Raw genomic sequence first — 17,327 nt, 5'->3', positions numbered from 1 at the left:
GAGGAGATGGGGGCCCCCTAAATCAAGTGCGACGCCAGGGCCAGATCGCACAAAGCTCTTCTCTCTGGAGCTCTGTCAGCTCCCTGCGGTTTGATTTCACACCTTTCACCCAAATGCCTTCTCCTGAGAGCACCGTAGTGCGTTGTTTGCTTGTTTGTTTTATAAAGTGTACATTTTAAATTTAATTTCTTCGATGGTTTTTAAGATACGTGTACCTAGACTTTGGACCCTCATTTGTTGAAACATTGGTGGGGGAGGGAGACGGAATGCAGGAGGGAAATAGAGAAAACTAAAAAAAAAAAAAAAAAAAAAAGTCCTTTCTGCCAGCACGGTAAATGAATCATTAAAAAACCTCCCCAAGCAGCCATCTCTCTGCCGTTTTGCTTGGGGACAGTAGCCCTGGTGCGCACGAGCCTTTCCTGGGCTCGGTCTGCCGGTGACTGGCCTCCTCCTCACCAGTGACCAGTTCCAGAAGGCCCTTCCAGGGGGGCGGCTGAGAGCGTTCAGCTTGCTATTCGGGCCATCAGGCAGCCGATCCCTGATATTCTGTAAAGAAACAGTAGTGGAGGATGCAGGACCTGTGGGAGTAAGCGGAGCACAACCAGGAGCATTGACGGAGGCCAGGAACAGAGGCAAGGCCCCGCCAGGCACCAAAAAGGACTCAAGGTAAGTCTCCAGCCTGGAGCCCTCCTGGGGGACAGCAGGGAAGCCAACTGACCCGGGAGTCCCCTCAAGAGGACGGCCAGGAGCCGCAGAGCTAGAAGCGGGGCCTCAGACACACAGACACCAGCTGTTCTGAGATTTCCAGGACTGTCCTGATGCCCTATCAGTCTTTTTCATTCATTTCTGCTCTAACGTCACATACACGTCGCTAAAAAAAGTCTGAGTTCTACAAAATAGCATGCTAAAAAATAATAGGGCTTATGGGAAAAATAGAGCCGGGACAGTCCATAAAAGTCTGTGGGACTTGGTAACCAGAGCACTAGCAAAAACAATCACAACCTAATTAACTAGGAGCCTGGTTATATGTCTCCCGGCATTTGCACTCGGCATCACCGTCACCGGCTGTGAATTCTTCGCAGCCTTCACCTCCCCCCTTCTCCTTCTAAACGTGGGTCCCCGAGGGCCTTCGCTTCCCCCAGAGATAAGTGCCATTTAAATTGGAAGTTCGAGGGTGCCTGGGTGGCTCAGTCGTTAAGCATCTGCCTTCGGCTCAGGTCATGATCCAGGAGTCCTGGGATCGAGCCCCACAGCGGGCTCCCCGCTCAGCGGGAAGCCTGCTTCTTCCTCTGCCACTCCACCTGCTTGTCCTCTCTCTCCCTGTCAAATAAATAAATAAAATCTTTTAAAAAATAAATAAAAATAAATTGAAAGTTCAAGTCATGGCTGCCTTATTAGGTGTTTTTAACTCTGGGGGCACTATAATCAAGCTCCTAGGTATAACTCTTATTTATAAGAAATATTTTGAAGATCAATGAATATTTGATATGGCACCATGAAGATAACAATTAGCCAAATCCAACGGAAACCTGATTTGAACAAACCAACTGCAAAAATGGCTTTTTTTAAACAGGGAGAATTGAGTGATGGCTTGTAACAGGTGATATTCAGGCATTAGTATTCACTTCGCTGGGTGTGATGGTGATATCGTGGCTGTATTTGTAAAGTCTCTGTTAGACATAAAAACAAAAACAAAAATTGAGGCAGATATGTGAAAAAAATGCTAACACTTATTAAATTTAAGAGGTGAGTATGTGAGGTTTATACTATTCTCTTTACTTTTCTGTTTCAATGAGATATTGTTGTAATAAAAAATATGGGATCTTGTACTGCAGAAAGTAAAGAAGGGCTCAAAAAGAGAAAACAAATTAAAAAACCCCCACAATTATGGGAGCAGGCCAACTGAAAAAGCTCCCAATGGCCAAAGTTGGACCAATTTGAACATCGATAACAATAAAAATAGCATTAAATATAACCGAAAGTAGAAAATAAATATTTTTAAGTCCATACTGATATTAAATAATGACTGTATAAATCAATAAACTGGGAAGAAGAGACAAATCTATGCAGAAGAATTCCAAGTAATTTGTATTTATGTATACTCTTCCCTCATGGAGGTGGAATGTAACAGTGTGGGCTATGCATAGTGACTTCCTTCCAAAGACTATGGGAAAGGAGGGGAAAGGAGAACCTTTACAAGCGGAGAAACCTGGCAAATATTACCTCAGCCTGATGGTGATCAAGGTCAACATCAACAGTGGGAAATCATGTTGATAACAGGTTCCTTTGATGTATGTTAGAAATGCTTCCCGACCTCTGAGATCTTCCCCCAAATTCCTATAACCACAGTCTAATTATGAGAAAGGCATCAGACAAATCCCCATAGAAGGCCATTCTCCAAAATGCCTGACCAGTGCTCTTCAAAACCATCAAGGTCATGGAAACCAAGAAAAATCTGTGAAACTGTTCCAACCCAGAGGAGCCTCAGGAGACTTGATGACTAATCGAAACGTGGTATCCTGGCTGGGATCCTGGAACAGAAACATGACATTAGGTAAGGAAACCTGAATGAAGTGTGACAGATGTACTATACTGTGCTATGTGATACTAACGTAAGATGTTACTAATAGAGGAAGAAGGGTGTGGGCTATGTAGGAACTCTCTGTACTATCTTCATGATTTTGCTATAAAAAAATAAAGTGTACTTTAAAAAATAGGAGCAAATACATTAGGAAGATATAATTGCCCCCTCAATTATATTTTGATTTTAAAAAATGTCCCAGAACACTATAACAATTAAAGGAGTTCAGATCAGTGGACCAGTGGACCAGATGAGGCAGGATGGGGAACCCCCCCTCAACTCCACTCATTTTTATTCATTCCCAGCTCTTCCCACAATTCCAACCTCAACACCTCTGGAAATGCCCTTGGTTCACTACCACAATCCTGCCACTGACTTACTTGATCCTTGTTGTTTTTAAGCAGGCTCCGCACCAAGCACGGAGCCCAATACAAGGCTCGAACTCATGACCCTGAGCTGAGATCAGGAGTCAGACATTTAACCGACTGAGCCACCCAGGTGCCCCAGGAAGTAGAGTGATTGTTGGTTTTCTAGTAATTGCTTTATTGTGATGTGATTCACATACCAAAAAGTTCACCCTTATAAAATGTACAAGTCTGTTGTACTTAATGTATTCATAGAGTGGCACAACCCTCACCACTATCTAATTTTAAAACATTTTCATCACTCCTAAAAGAAATCCCATAGCCATTAGCAGTCACTCCTTTCAACCCCCACTCTCTGGCAGGTATTAATCTACTTTCTGGCTCTAAGGATTTGACTATTCTGAACATCTCATATACACAAACTCACCCAGTATGTGATCTTTTGTGACTGGCTTCTTTCACTTAGCAGAAAGTTTCCAAGATCCATTCATGTTGTAGTATGTATCAGTACTCCATTCCTTTTTTTAATGGCCGAATAATTTCCCATTGTATGGATATACCACATTTTGTGTATCCATTCATCAGTTGATGAACATTTGGGTTGTTCTCATTTTGGGGTTATTATGAATAATGTTACTATGAGCATTCATGTACAAGTTTTGTGTGGACATATGTTTTTTCTTTGAGGTAGATATCTAGGAATGGAATTATTGGGTCATATGGTAACTCTGTGTTTAACTTTTTGAGGAACTGCCAAACTGTTTTCCAAAGTGATACACCATTTTATAATCCCACCAAGAATGTATTAGGGTTCCATTTTCTCTTCACCAACACTTGTTATTGTCTGTCTTTTTTTACTGTAGATATCCTAGTGGGTGTGAAGTCAGGTATCTCAGTTGTGATATTGATTTGCATTTCCATAATGACTAGTAATGTTGAGCACCTTTTCTCTTATTTTTCCAGGTTTATTGAGGTATAATTGAAAAACAAAAATTGTTTATATTTAAGGTGTACAGCTTGATGTTTGGATATGTGTATATATATGAAATAATCACCATAATCAAGCTAATTAACATATCCATCATGTTAGATGTTAAGCGCCTTTTCATGTGCTTATTGGCTATCTGTGTATCTTCCTTTTAGAAATGTCTATTGAAATCCTTTCCCGGTTTTAAAATTGGATTTTTTGCTTTTTTTATTGTTGAGTTATGAGAGTTTTTTATGTATTCAGGATACAGGTACTTATCAGATATACAATTTGCAAATATTTTTTCCAATTCCATAGTTTTTCCATGGGTTTTTTTTTTTCACTCTTTAAATGGTACACTTTAAAGCATAAAAGTTTTTCATTTCTATGGGATCCAATTGATTTTTTTTTTATCATGCTATTGGTGTTATATCTAAGAAACCACTGCTTAACCCAAGGTCATAAAGATTTACTCTGATGTCTTCTACTAAGAGTTTTATAGTTTTAGATCCTGCATTTGGGTCTATAATTCATTTTAAGGCAATTTTTGTGTGTGGTGGGAGGTAGGCATCGAAATTCATCCTTTTGTATGTAAATATCTAGTTGTCTCAGCATCATTTGTTGAAAGAACTATTCTTTCCCCTATTGAATTACCTTGCCAGGCTTGTTGATGACCAACTGACCATAAATGTAAGGGTTTATTTCTACTTCCTTGTGTTTTAATACCTATTATTTTCTTGTTGCGAAGAAGTATTTGTTCATTGCAGAAGTTTTAAAAAATATGACAAAGAACAACAACAAAAAAAAACTGTATTAAAGCATGCTGTAGTCTCAACATCTAGAGCAAACCAGGTTTTTGAAAACTAATTTCAAAAGTTTTTGAGGGCGCCTGGGTGGCTCAGTCAGTTAAAGGTCTGCCTTCGGCTCAGGTCATGGTCCCAGGGTCCTGGGATCGAGCCCCACATGGGGCTCCCCGCTCAGCGGGGAGCCTGCTTCTCCCTCTCCCTCTGCCTGCTGCTCTGCCTACTCTATCAAATAAATAAATAAATAAATAAAATTTATTTATCTCTCTCTATCAAATAAATAAATAAAATCTTTAAAAAGAAAGTTTTTGAAATATTTTTTTTTATAAAGCAAAAACCTGGGGCAGGGGTTATAGGTGTTCCGACAGTCTTAATATCCTAAAAGCTCCATGGTGGTTCTTATGCGCAGCCATAGTTGGGAACCACACGGAGAAAAGCCATCTTGGGTTGTGCAGATGTGCTCAGATGGGCTGTGGGGATGAGGCTTGCACAAACATCCCGGGAGAAAGCTGCCACAGGACAACATCTCAGCAGCTGAACTTGGAGCTGAACAGTCAGGGAGTCAGGGTGTGTGGAGTACTAGATCTCCCTCACACATGTCCCCTCCCCTCCCACTGTTACCATTCTTGGAGAAGCATTCCCATGCTGGTCCTACTTTGGTGACCCACCAGATTCAAGACTTAGCCTTTCTCTGTCTATGTTATTACTGCTTCTGCTGGTCTTTTTTGATTTCTTCCTAATGTCTCTTTTTTTCTAAGTCTTAAATTTACAACCTTCCAAGAGAAGATGTGACTTGGTCAGTGATTCACAGCCAACTTGGAGCACCATAGAGTCCTCAATCCAGGTCACTGGAGGTGACTTTTTAATCTGTCATTCAAATTGACCTTTTTGAGAGTGACATGAAAGCTAATTACAGTTAAGTTGGAGCAACCAAGGTATAAACCAAGATTGTTCTAGGTAGACTTGGACGCATAGTCACCCTACTTATAGGCCACCAATCTTCCTTAGATTTACTCTAGCATTTTCCAAAGTGTGCTCTGTGTGAAACACTATATATTATATCCTTCCTCTTCACACCTCTTTTTTGGTGGTTTATAGTGCACATTAGCATATTAGAAGCCAAGAAGGATTTGGATAATTTTATTCAAGATTTCCCATATTTATTGACTGGGCTCTCTTTCTGTGTGGATTCCTTCTTTCACTTCTCATGACCTGGCTCTAGCCAACTGGGGCATCCCATCCCATCCCCTTGAATTCACTGGGTCAGGGATGGTCCCATGATTGAGCTTGGGCAAAGGAGAGCACTGATCCCAGAGCTTGCACAAAAACTACCAAATATTTCCTCTCTTCCCCTCCGGAAGATGCATGGTAAAGATGAGATTGCTGCTTCTGTAAAGTGAAAATAAACCCAAGTTTGCCATCAGCTCCCTGGAGCGCAGAGAAGAAAGCCTCTGTACCCTACCCCACCTGGGAGGATCACGAAATGAGAGACTACTCCTAGCAGAGGCTTAAAAAAAAATGGCAACGATCCTTGCCAATGACCAACTCAGAGGCCATTCATAAGGAAAATGTAGGGAGAGAGAAATAACTGCCCCAGAAAGAAACTGGGTCCTTGGTCACATTGTTGAACTACTGATGGTTTCTCAACTGAGTCTAGCCCTGACTTTGGGTTATTAGCTGATTACATAACTTTGCCTGTTTGGTTTGGGTTCTCCTTCCCCTACAGCTAAAAAAAAAAAAAAAATCTAGTTTGAGGAAAGCTGATTTTTGTCTTAATCTTCTAGACCACAGACCTCTGGGCCAGGGTAGTGGGGGTGGCAGGAGGAGGTGTCCCATGTCACACATGCAAGCAGCTGTGGATGAGTACTTGCTCAGGAGGGGGTGGTGGTAGTGGAAGGCTGGGTGTACTTTTGTATCTTATTTGATGATTTAGCACAATTTTCTATGGCATTAGATACACTTCTGTAACATGGTTTATAATCTCTGTATAGTATTCCATTATATGCATTTATTATCCATTACTTGATCAATCCCCTGACTTATTCTTTTTAAAAATAATATAAATAATGCCTTGATGAACATCTTGTGCATCATTGTTCATGTTCATCTCTGATCATTTCCTTGTGGTTGGTTACTAGAGGTGGAATTGCGAGGTCAAGTGGTATGGCATGGTCTTAAAACTTTATACACCATTGCAAAATTGCTCTCCAGGACTGTCGTTGCATCAATTCATACTCCCAGTGCATGCACATGAGAGAATGTATGCCTGTGGCCATTTAAAAATCTCTGCCAACTAATAGGCAGGAAATCGGATCTCATTGTCTTAATGTGCCTTCATTTTATTGTTAAGTGGCCATCACTGGCCTGTCTGGGTTATTTCTAGTCCGAGAAGTAGGAAAGTCCACAAAGAACGCTGACCCCAAGACAGACACTTAACAGATTGAGCCACCCAAGCGCCCCCTGAGAATGCTTCTTTAGATTAAATGCTGGTTCTTGTTTCGGGAATAAAATTATATGGATTTTCTTTGTTTTTTGTCTTTAGCCTACAGAACAGATCCCACAGGGACAAGCCAACCCCCATCTTTCCTGGACTTCTCTGGCTGGCCTTCGAACCCTCTTCTCTTATTTGAACATTTCTCTCTTATCTGCCTTTGCCTGTGGCTCTTGGGTCCTGCACACGCACCACACCCCAAAGGCAATGGGACCTAAGATTGATTTTAAAAACTCCTGCTTTTTGTTTTTCCCAACTGCAAAATCCCCACAAGAACAGAGAATAAGTACAAACTGCACATGCTTCTACCACTGGAGGTAATGACTATTACCATGATATTCTACCACCTAGTAGTTTTCCTTGGCATAGATAAATATATAATCCTTTCAAAATGTGATTTCTGAAGAAATCTTCTTCCCAAGTCCTCTCCATACCTCTCCTTTCCCCACTTGCTCCAAATAAATGGTGTGCCACAGAGTTTATTGGAGAAAGAGAGAGCGAGCTTACTGCTTTAGAAATTCCCTGTGATGAGCATGAAGGAAATTACTACCTCACTGCATTTCAAAGATTTTCTTTTGTACAAATATGACCTGTCAGATGGCCCCAGCTTCCTAAGCTTCGAGGAAGTGATTGTGAAAGAGATTCTTTCTTTCTTTTCTTTAACAATCATAAATGGAAAATAAGATCCCAGCTGGGTTAGTCCCGAGGCCGAGTGGTTGCTGGGAGAATGGGAGGCAAAGAGGAGCAGACAGTAAGGGGGCTGAGGTGAGGGGTCTCCCCTCTGCGGGAAGCAAGCAGGGAGGTTTCCGGACAGGCTCAGGGGGCCTCCACCCGGTTTGCAGAGCCTTGGATCCCAGACGCAGCCCTCATTAGCACTTACTCTGGTAGCTTCTTTGGTTTCACTGCCTGGCCGCCAGGGTGGGTAAGTGCGAGTTTACCGATGATGTCCTCAGGACAGATGGGGAGCCCCAGGTATAGTGGCTGCTGAAGAACTGTAGACCAGGGCACCCCACTTTCTGACCCCACGTGGCCCAAAGGGGTCTGCCAACAGGTATTTCCTACTTAGGAGGATGAGCTCTGGGTCTAACTCAGTCGTTTGAAGGCCCAGGAGATCTTTGGACAGAGTTCTAGAACAGCAGTTGACTCATCTAATTGGATAAGATTTCTTTAAAAAAATAATAAAGGTGTTATCCTGACAAAAACAAAGGTGGTTTCTACTCAGATGCTTTACTGGTCCTTCAGTGCTTTTAAGACTACTTTAGAGCAGCGGTTCTCAAAGCTGCTTTTAAGACTACTTTAGAGCAGCGGTTCTCAAAGCAGGGTCCCAGATGACAGCATCAGCTGGACAGACATGCAAGTTGCGGCTCCCCCCAGACCAAGAGGACCATTGCTTAGACCACACCCACGCAGGTGTGACCACGAGTGGCTGCAAGCAAAGCCCATTCTTGATGGAACTTCGTTTTGGGAAGACTTGGGAGAAAGACCTTGCTCACACCCCCCGCAGGCACCCACGTGCCCAATCAGAATACAGACGGCAAGTGGCAGCTTTAGGAGCTCATCTTTCTAAAACAAACTCAGCCTCCCCCCTGGCTTTTGCTCCATTTCCCTCTCTCCCAGTTCCTCACCCTCGCTCCTATCCCTCTCTTTCCACCCTTAAATTTTCCTTCCTTGCCCCTGGATGTCCCCTCCATGCTAAAGAATGCCTCCTTTCAGGGACTAGCCACCCCCTCCATGAAGCCTACCTGGATTCTCCCCGGTGGGAAGCCTTACTCCCTTGGCTGAACTCCCATGGCATCCTCTCCAAAATCTGCTTAAGCCCTTTGCAATCACTGTGTCACCCCCACAATCGTGCCTTCTCTGGAAGGAAGGAGAACCCCCTGAGTATGCAATGAGCAGTGAGTAAGAAATCACAGCGGAGAGTGGTAGAGAGAACTCTGAGTGAAGGAGAATGAAAAGCCACAGAAATAAATCAGCATCTAAATGGTGACATGATCGACCAAGACAAATTGGCCCCCTTGCTTCCAGTTTAAAGATTGATTATCACATTAATGTTAAATTTTATTTAAATGAGCCTATTTCTTCACAGTGGGCATTAAATAAAATGTCCTATGGAACAGAATATTAGGAGAAAAAGAATAAAGTCTCAGTGAAAATGGGAAATCACTAAAGGTAAAACTAACTGCATCCATAAAACTATCTCTGTTAAGACTTACTTCCCTCGTCTCAAAGACATCCATCCCTGTTTCTTTTTGCTACTGGCCCGGGTTGCTCCTTTGTGTGATTAACAATGAGTTCTTTAACTTTCTACCACCTGACCATGCTCCGTACACGCAAGGTTCATCCTCATCTCCCCACCCTTCTCTGACATTTGCATCTCTCATTTCAGGAACGTAACTGCTGAAAGGCAAACTCCGGATCCCGGGAATCTGGAATGACTTTTGTTGGTCTAGCTTCTGCCTCACCTCCCTGTTTTATGTCAATCCACTGAACTTAATTCAACACCGGAATGTCCATAACGTCTTGCACAGACTATCGGTGGGAGGTGAGACCTCAGAGAGTCCATTCACCTCTCTTTCTCCAGATGTGAGAACCAGCGCATTCTTCCTGTCCCAGCCCAATCGCAGCTGCCTTTGATCTTAAGTTGTGTGAAAACAGCCATTCAAATTCTAGTCATTTCCACCAGAGCAAGTGGGGTCAGAACCAGCTGTGCTTCTAGATGCCCATGCACCTAGATATGAACAGAGCCCTGGGGGCCCATGAGAACAGCCGACGGGGGCCATCCTAGATTGGATCCCTGTCCTAGCACTCGCTAGCCATGTGACAGTGACTTGGAGCTGAGCTGCCCGTGGCCCAGTGTAGCCTCTCCCAGCTGAAAGGGAGGTTGTAAGGACTGAAGAAGAGAAGCAGGGAGAGTGCTCGGCACGGTGTCTAGCACATAGTAAGCACCCAATAAAAGATAGCGCTTGGCTAATAATTATAATGATAATAGCAGACTTCCTAATTGACGTTCTGCTGGGATCCCAGGTACCTGTGTTTTGCTCTTGTTTGCTGTCACCTAACAGGTTCCCATTGGATGGCACTGAAGCCCATACACGGACCCAGCTCCCAGTGGGGAGTCATCCCAGACGGTTTCTGGAGGCTGGACTTGTCCCCTAAGCACCTGAGTATCTCATCTAGATCACCCTGAGGGCGGGACTCGTGGCTTGTCACAACCTGAGAACAGGGACTATGTCTTCCAGGTCTGGATCTTCACTCTCAAAAAATCTTCACTGAATGAATGAATGAATGAATGCAAAAAGGACCCTGATCTAACTCTAGTCGAATTTTCTCATCCTTTCCAACTCCGCTGGGTCACTGCTTAATGTGCCTCTCACTTGTCTCTGGGGCTCTGGGTCCTCCTGGATGAGGGACTCTCTTCTCTCCTGGTTGCCCATTCACACCCCCAGCCTCCCACCTGGAGCCGCCCGCCCCTCCCTTGGCAGGAACAGTGGAGACTGAGGCAGACCGGGGCTGAGGCTCACTGATGGCAGAGGATCAATAAAACTCCCTCTGCTAAGGGAAAAGTTCCAGCAATGAGATGTGGCTGCCCTGTTTCGGATGGTAACCTAGAGCCGTTCTTTCTCCAATCTAACTTCGCACAGAAGCAAAAACTTTTATTTGAACGTCCTTTGATTTTAAACATTATCAATCAATGTGCATTTAAGAGCACCAGATAGGTGTTTAGCATTTTACTACATGCTGGGGCTAAGAAAGAAGGACTGTCTTGCTTTGAATATCAAGTAGGTTTCCTTTACAATTATAAAATAAAACACGCATTCCTGCTCTTTGCTTTACTGGTGACCCAGGTGCCTTATGCACTCAAACTCCATCTCCAGGAAGGGAGCCAGGGGGTCGGAGGATATTGGCGTGGGAGGAGGTGATCACAGCACATGTTATTTTACTTACTGTTAGTAACATTTTCATACATTTCAAAGCACCTCGAGTCAATAAATGACATAGCGTTTTAGTAAGAAGTAAGCATAGAGGCATAAATTAAATATAATTACATCTAAATTTAAATGGTTATCAATGAATGTTAGACTCTGGTTTTCTTGTTCATTTGAAGAAAAATATTTTGGTGCTTCCATGTTGGTTGGGCCCAGTTCCAGACCTTTCAACTTCCACTGTGGTAGCTGATGCACGGAACAGACGTGCTAGGAAGCTAGCTCCCAGGATGGCCGGGGAAGGCTGCAGGTGGGAATGAGAAAGGCAGGACCTCCCTGGCGCGGACGGCCGGGCACAGAGCCGGCCTCGCAGAGGTTGGAACAGAGTCTAGGAAGTGGAAGGATCTAGCACAGCTCTTGGAACTGGGTTCTCTCATTGCCCTCCTTGACAGGAGTTTATTGATCTTTTGCCCATACTGAGACACAGCCCCACTCTGCCTTGACTTCTCCTTCCTGCCTTTCCAATGAACTCCTTTCTCCTCTGGCCAGGACACCATCCCTGTACCTCATAGATTTGTGTCTTCTGTTTCCACATACTTGGATTCTCCCTTGGCCCACTTAGCTCCTGCTATGTGAGGTGCAGATGAGTCTTTTCTGCTTCTGGTTCTATTCATCAACTGATGAATTATCTCATTCTAACCTCCCCCCAGCACCCCCCGCCAACGCCTCCCCACCTCCCGTGCTCCCAGTTCAATCCGTAGAAAGAGGATCAGATTTTAGCAGCTGGTCACCATTGTCTGTTTGAGAAAGGTGTTGCTCCGTGACAACTCAGAGGCCCGTGGCTGAGGACAGAGGAAAGAAGGCCACCTTTGGCATCTCCCGAAGCACGGCACCATGATATCAAGTACTAGTCAAGGACATTCTGCCTTCTAACAAAATGCTTGCGGCTTTTCTCCTGTTGCCCTGAACTGTGAGTGCCATCAGGGCAAGAAATGGGGTCATTTTGCTCAGTACAGAGGACAAAGCCAGTTGGTTCACATGAATTTGAATATTTTTTGGAATATTGAATGCTGCTGAAATATTTTCTCCCTGCACTTCTTTGCCTTGGCTAAATCCTACTCAGTCAAGGGCCAAATCCGCAGGTTAACTTCCGGAGCATTCTGGGTCTACATCCATCCCAGCGCCCTCACTCCATACTGTAGTTGTTCATTTAAGCTTTGCAGCAAACAATTGCCATTTACAGCAGCCCGAAATCTTGTGAATAGTTTCTCCATAGTCTGCTCGTTCCGCATGATACAGATCTCAAATTCCCATCCAAGAATGCCTGTCGTTCCCAACCTCCTGTGCTGGGGTGCAGATACGGATTTATATTCTGCCAGTCAGATACACTCAGGCAGGACTTGGATTCAGATCTAAGTTTCATGGGAAAAGAGGCCGGACATGGGCCATTGGTCCCCATCTCTGGCTTTGATACTGGCCCCTGTGGCGTGGTTCCGTACGGAGCCAGTGGAGGGGACAGTGGCTGCCTCGTCCACCCATTCCTGTCTGTGGCCATGGCCCCTTGTCTTTTGGCAGACTGTTTTGGTGGAGTCCTGGAAGCGCAGCCCAGAGCCTGTTTCTCCCCAATGATTTCGTGAGACATTTGTAAACTTAATTAACTCCTTTCAGTTTAAACTAGCTACGGTGGATCATATTGTCTGCAACCAAGAACCGTGACCCATACCTGCCTTTCTCCTATCAGACTGCAGCTCGTGAAGTCAGGACCCGCTCCATGCTTGTCTTTGCCCGTCTGGCCCCGAGGACAGTGCGCAGCACGCGGTGGGCTCTCAGTAACTGTTTATGGAGGACGTGCATTCATGCACTAGTCATCTACATGTGCTTACCTGTGTACAGCTCTTTCTAACTCGTCAGTATTTTTGTCGAAGGCGGAACCATTCTCTCGACACCTCTTACTTTTATCTGCTTATGCTGATCATCGTCCATTTCAGCAACTGTGCTGGGTGCACATAAAGTTGAATAAGGTAGAGTCCTCATTTCTCCTTCAAACCAATCCATCATTTTCCTATGTAACTATGATTTGTAACGCATACTTGGAGTGAGAAAGGAAGCAAGTGAGGTGGTAGTTGGCCATCCAAAATTGAGGTATGATAATGCCCAAAATGCTACATATGGTATTTCTAAAATATTCCTCATTTAACCACAGTCAGCTCTTGATTATTTGTACTGATGGTGAGGAAAACAGCTTTGACCATCTTAATGAAGTTGATCAGCCCAAATAACGTTTACATGGGGCTCTGGAGCTTTTTTTTAAATATGCGGAATCTTATGTTTTGGGAATTTATTTCAAACAACACGATGAAGCAGAACTGGAAAGACTTGACTCGGTTGGGTCTGGGAATCCATCCAGTTTCCCTCGCCTGCCCCTCTGTTCAAACCTTTCCTCTAACCGTCTCAATGCTGCAAATAGACTCTTTATCCATTGGATTAACGCAAAGTATCACCCAGAGCCGGCTGCCCTTACTGAAATCTTCCCGAAAGTTGGAAATATCACTAAGTGTTTCATTTCCACAGGGTTTCCCTGTTGGGATCCAGGGTTTTTAGAAAATCAGAGCAACACCCAGTTGAGGTGACAATGAAAGAGAGAGAAAATCATCAGTACCTTGAAAGCAGAAAAGATAGAGCCTAATCTGCTGAAAAAGCTTGAATAGTTTTTACATCTCTATTTTCTCCCCTGCCTTGAAAAAAAAAAACAAAAAAACAAAAAACTTTTCTTTAACTCTCCTGGAATCCTAGGTTTGTTCAAATAATACCCATTCTTGGCGTTCACTTCTCGCCAGGCACGAGGCTACAAGCTTTCCCTGCATTATCTCATTTGATCCTCACGCTAGCTTTCTCTGGGATGTATTTGAATTCCAGTCTAACAGACAAGAAGATGGCTTGGAGGCAGCAAGTGAGGAAATGTGAATGAGGCCACATGGGCAATGAGTCAAATTCTGCTTGTTCTTGCTCCAAAATGCGTGTGCTCGCTCCTATTCTATGCTTACCCAATACCAAGGAACAGGAGGGTAGTTCCAAAAACTTTCTTGTCCTTTTCAGCATTTTGAGGGACTTAAAATCTTTTGCATCCTTACCCTACTTCAAAATTGGATCCCTTCGGATTGTTTTCAATGGCTAAGCCCCAAAGTGTTCAAGTCTACCCATTGTATTTTTACTAACTGTGTTCTATGGCAGAAAATCACATTCTCCCCACATGTGGTTGGTTTTATGGTGTGTGTGTGTGTGTGTGTGTGTGTGTGTGTGTGTGTGTGTTCTAAAAAATGACCATAGAGTCTGCAGAATAATATCTCATATGTCTGTGGTGCTTTTTTTGTTTACAGAAGGATCATGAATCTATGAACTGTTTTTAATCACAAAGCTATGAAAGAGATATTAGTATTATTTTTTACACTTAAGAAAACCAAGGCTCAGAAAGGGTAAGCAACGGGTCATGATTATACACATGAATATATACATAAATGGCAGAGCCAAGCTGGGTGCAGTTGTCCTCGGACCCTGGGCCCCTCACTACGACTGGGAGAGCCCACAGCCTTAGCTCCAGCAGCTCACTTGAGGAGGAAGGCCCAATGGAAGTGACAGACCATCGAAAACAGGGCTCAGAAAGCTCAACTGTAATTTCCCACAAAAGGACAAGTCTTCGAAACAGGCCACAATTAAGTTTCCGGTGGCATAAATATTCCTTACAGTGGGTTTCAAAAACACAATAGCAGCCAAATGACTGCTCTTTGGAGCAAGCAGAAGAACAAAGTGTAATTTCACAATTTAGAACTCACTTTTTACATTTTTCAAGTAGTTTTCCAGGAAGATCTGTGCATTTTGGGGGTGGCTGGTGCTCACACGTTCTGGTACTTTATGGCCTCTCCGAACTATGCTGAGAGGTCTTCGTGGGCTGGTGGATAGGATAATGCTTCCCTCTCCTTGGCTAATGGCTGCACAACTTCCCACTTTCTGTAAATGGCAGATGACAGAACTCCCAAAGAAACTTCTCATGGCTGTATGTGTCCGTATCCAGGGAAATGAAAATACCCACATTTACGTGCTCCGATGTTTGAGGCTTCATTTGCATATTTTATTGATCACACACACACACACACACACACACACACACACACAGTTTTCTTTCAAGAAGGGAAATGCATCGATCTGCTGGCACTTACCTGCACAACCATGTTGACACTTAGAGGGGCTTGGAACCCCCCTGGGGGTCAAAATAACATTGCGAACCCCTGAGAATAGTGTTCGTTTTACAGCTTTCCCTATAGCCTTCCCGGTTACTAGGCTCAAAATTGACCCAGTAAAGCCAGTCTTAAAATTGTAAGCATTCAGCAATGAAGAGTGTCCACACAATTTTTTTTTTTTTTAGATCTGGAAGTTCTCTCACAAGTACACAAAAACCCCAAACAAAGGAGAGGGCAAGAAGAGAATTTATTTCATTTTCTTGGGCTTATTGCCTGACATTGTTAGGTAGGCAGCTTCTGAACAGGTAGATGGGGAAAAAATATATGTATGTGCATGTGTCCCTCTCTATTTTTATGTAAATCTTCGGGAAGAGGAGCACTACCATTACCCTTTTTTGGTTACCCTGTCTAGCACTGGGAATTGAGGTAAGTCAGGACTCAAAGACTTAGGAACAAGTGTCAGGAAACCCAACTCAAATCAGTTTAAGCAACAATAAAAAGAAAAAAATTTCTTTAGCTCATTTAGCTGAAGAGTCCAAAAGTAGTAAAGTTTCAGGAATGGCTAGGTCCAGGGACTCACACGGTGTCATCAAAGCTTGGTCTCCTTTCTCTATCTCTTAGTGTTGGATTTGCTTCTCAGCCAGACTTTCTTAATCTCACTCCCAGAAGATCTGAGCTTTTAACTTAACCAGCTTAGCCAGTCCAGTGTAAAGAGAATGTCTTTATCAATAGATTTAGTAAAAAGCGCTGGGACCAATTGGTTCATGTGTCCATCTCTGAACCAGTGACTGTAGCCAGGAGGATAGAACATTTGACAAGGCCAGGCCTGAATCAGGTGCTCAGAACAGGGTCGACCCACTGGCACATGTGGCCTGAAAATAAGGAAGAGATGGTTTCCTAAAACTAAATACGAGTTCTGCCACCAGAAGGGGTTATGGATCCTGGTGGGCCAAATACACAAATGTCCACTACATTTACAGGCCCCTCAGGATAGATTTCAAAACTCTTGTTTTCTGAGTTTGTCCTATTATTCTCCATGAACTAATTTTTCAAAGATAGGACTCCTATGAAGAGGTGAGAATAGCCTTACCTCCTTAGTTAATCTGTCCCAGCCCTTTACCCGGTGTGGTTGACTGGATCACTCTTCAAAAATGTTTGCTGTGTGATAAAATTGCTTAGATCTAAACACAGACATACACGCAAATGAGTCCGTATAAAATGGGTGACATCGGAATAAGGCTGGTGGATTCTACCAATGTCAATTTCCTGGTTGGGGTATTGTTCTATAGTTGTGCAAGACGTTGCCATGGGGGTAAACCGGGTGAAGGGTACACTGAATCTCTGTATTATTTTTTATAATGTATGTGAATCAACAATTATCTCAAAATAAAAAGATTTAAAGAAATCTACTGCCCTTTCCTGAGAAAAATTTATATTTCGCAACTCCATCAATGGCAGACATTGGCCAATGAAATGTGAGTGATGCCAGTGCTGAGCAGAAGCTTAAAGAGCCAGGTCACGGTTTGCCGTGTTCTCATTGCCCTCTGCCAGGATGAGTGGCAACGTTCCAGACCAGGCTGGGTGTGTCAGCCTGGGTCCTGGAGGAGAACACAGCCAGCCCACAGTGGACATGGAGTATGAATAAGAAAGCAATCTTTGTCATTGTGAGCCGTTGGTATTTGAGGACTGTTACTGTAGTGTAAGCCTAGGCCAGTGCTTCTCAGACTCTGTAGCTTGCTTCAGAATCATCTGAAGAGCTTGTTAACACGCAGACTTCTGGGCCCTGCTCCAGAGACTTTGCTTCAGTCCTGTGGGGTAGGATGTAAGAATTTGCATCTCTAACTGGTTGTGCTGATGTGGCTTATCTGAGGGCCACCCTGTGAGTTGCACTGACCTGGTTCATCTTGACCGATAAACCTTCGTCACTTCTCCAGCGACCCTGCCCTTGAACTTTCACCACTT

General features: G+C 43.8%; 1 long non-coding RNA gene across 1 annotated transcript; it reads left to right on the top strand.

Moving 5' to 3' along the window:
* Positions 1 to 374: 374 nt before the first annotated feature.
* LOC116637534 lies at positions 375 to 16,692 on the top strand. The gene is made up of 4 exons (XR_004300496.1): positions 375 to 666; positions 2,435 to 2,554; positions 7,259 to 7,524; positions 9,594 to 16,692. It is a non-coding gene; the product is annotated as an uncharacterized LOC116637534 (long non-coding RNA).
* The last annotated feature ends 635 nt before the right edge of the window (positions 16,693 to 17,327 follow it).

This window comes from Phoca vitulina, unplaced genomic scaffold, assembly GCF_004348235.1.
Source record: "Phoca vitulina isolate PV1807 unplaced genomic scaffold, GSC_HSeal_1.0 scaffold14, whole genome shotgun sequence".
Lineage (NCBI taxonomy): Eukaryota > Metazoa > Chordata > Mammalia > Carnivora > Phocidae > Phoca > Phoca vitulina.
The sequence above is the reverse complement of the archived record's forward strand: the minus strand, read 5'-3'. Positions and strand labels throughout refer to the sequence as shown.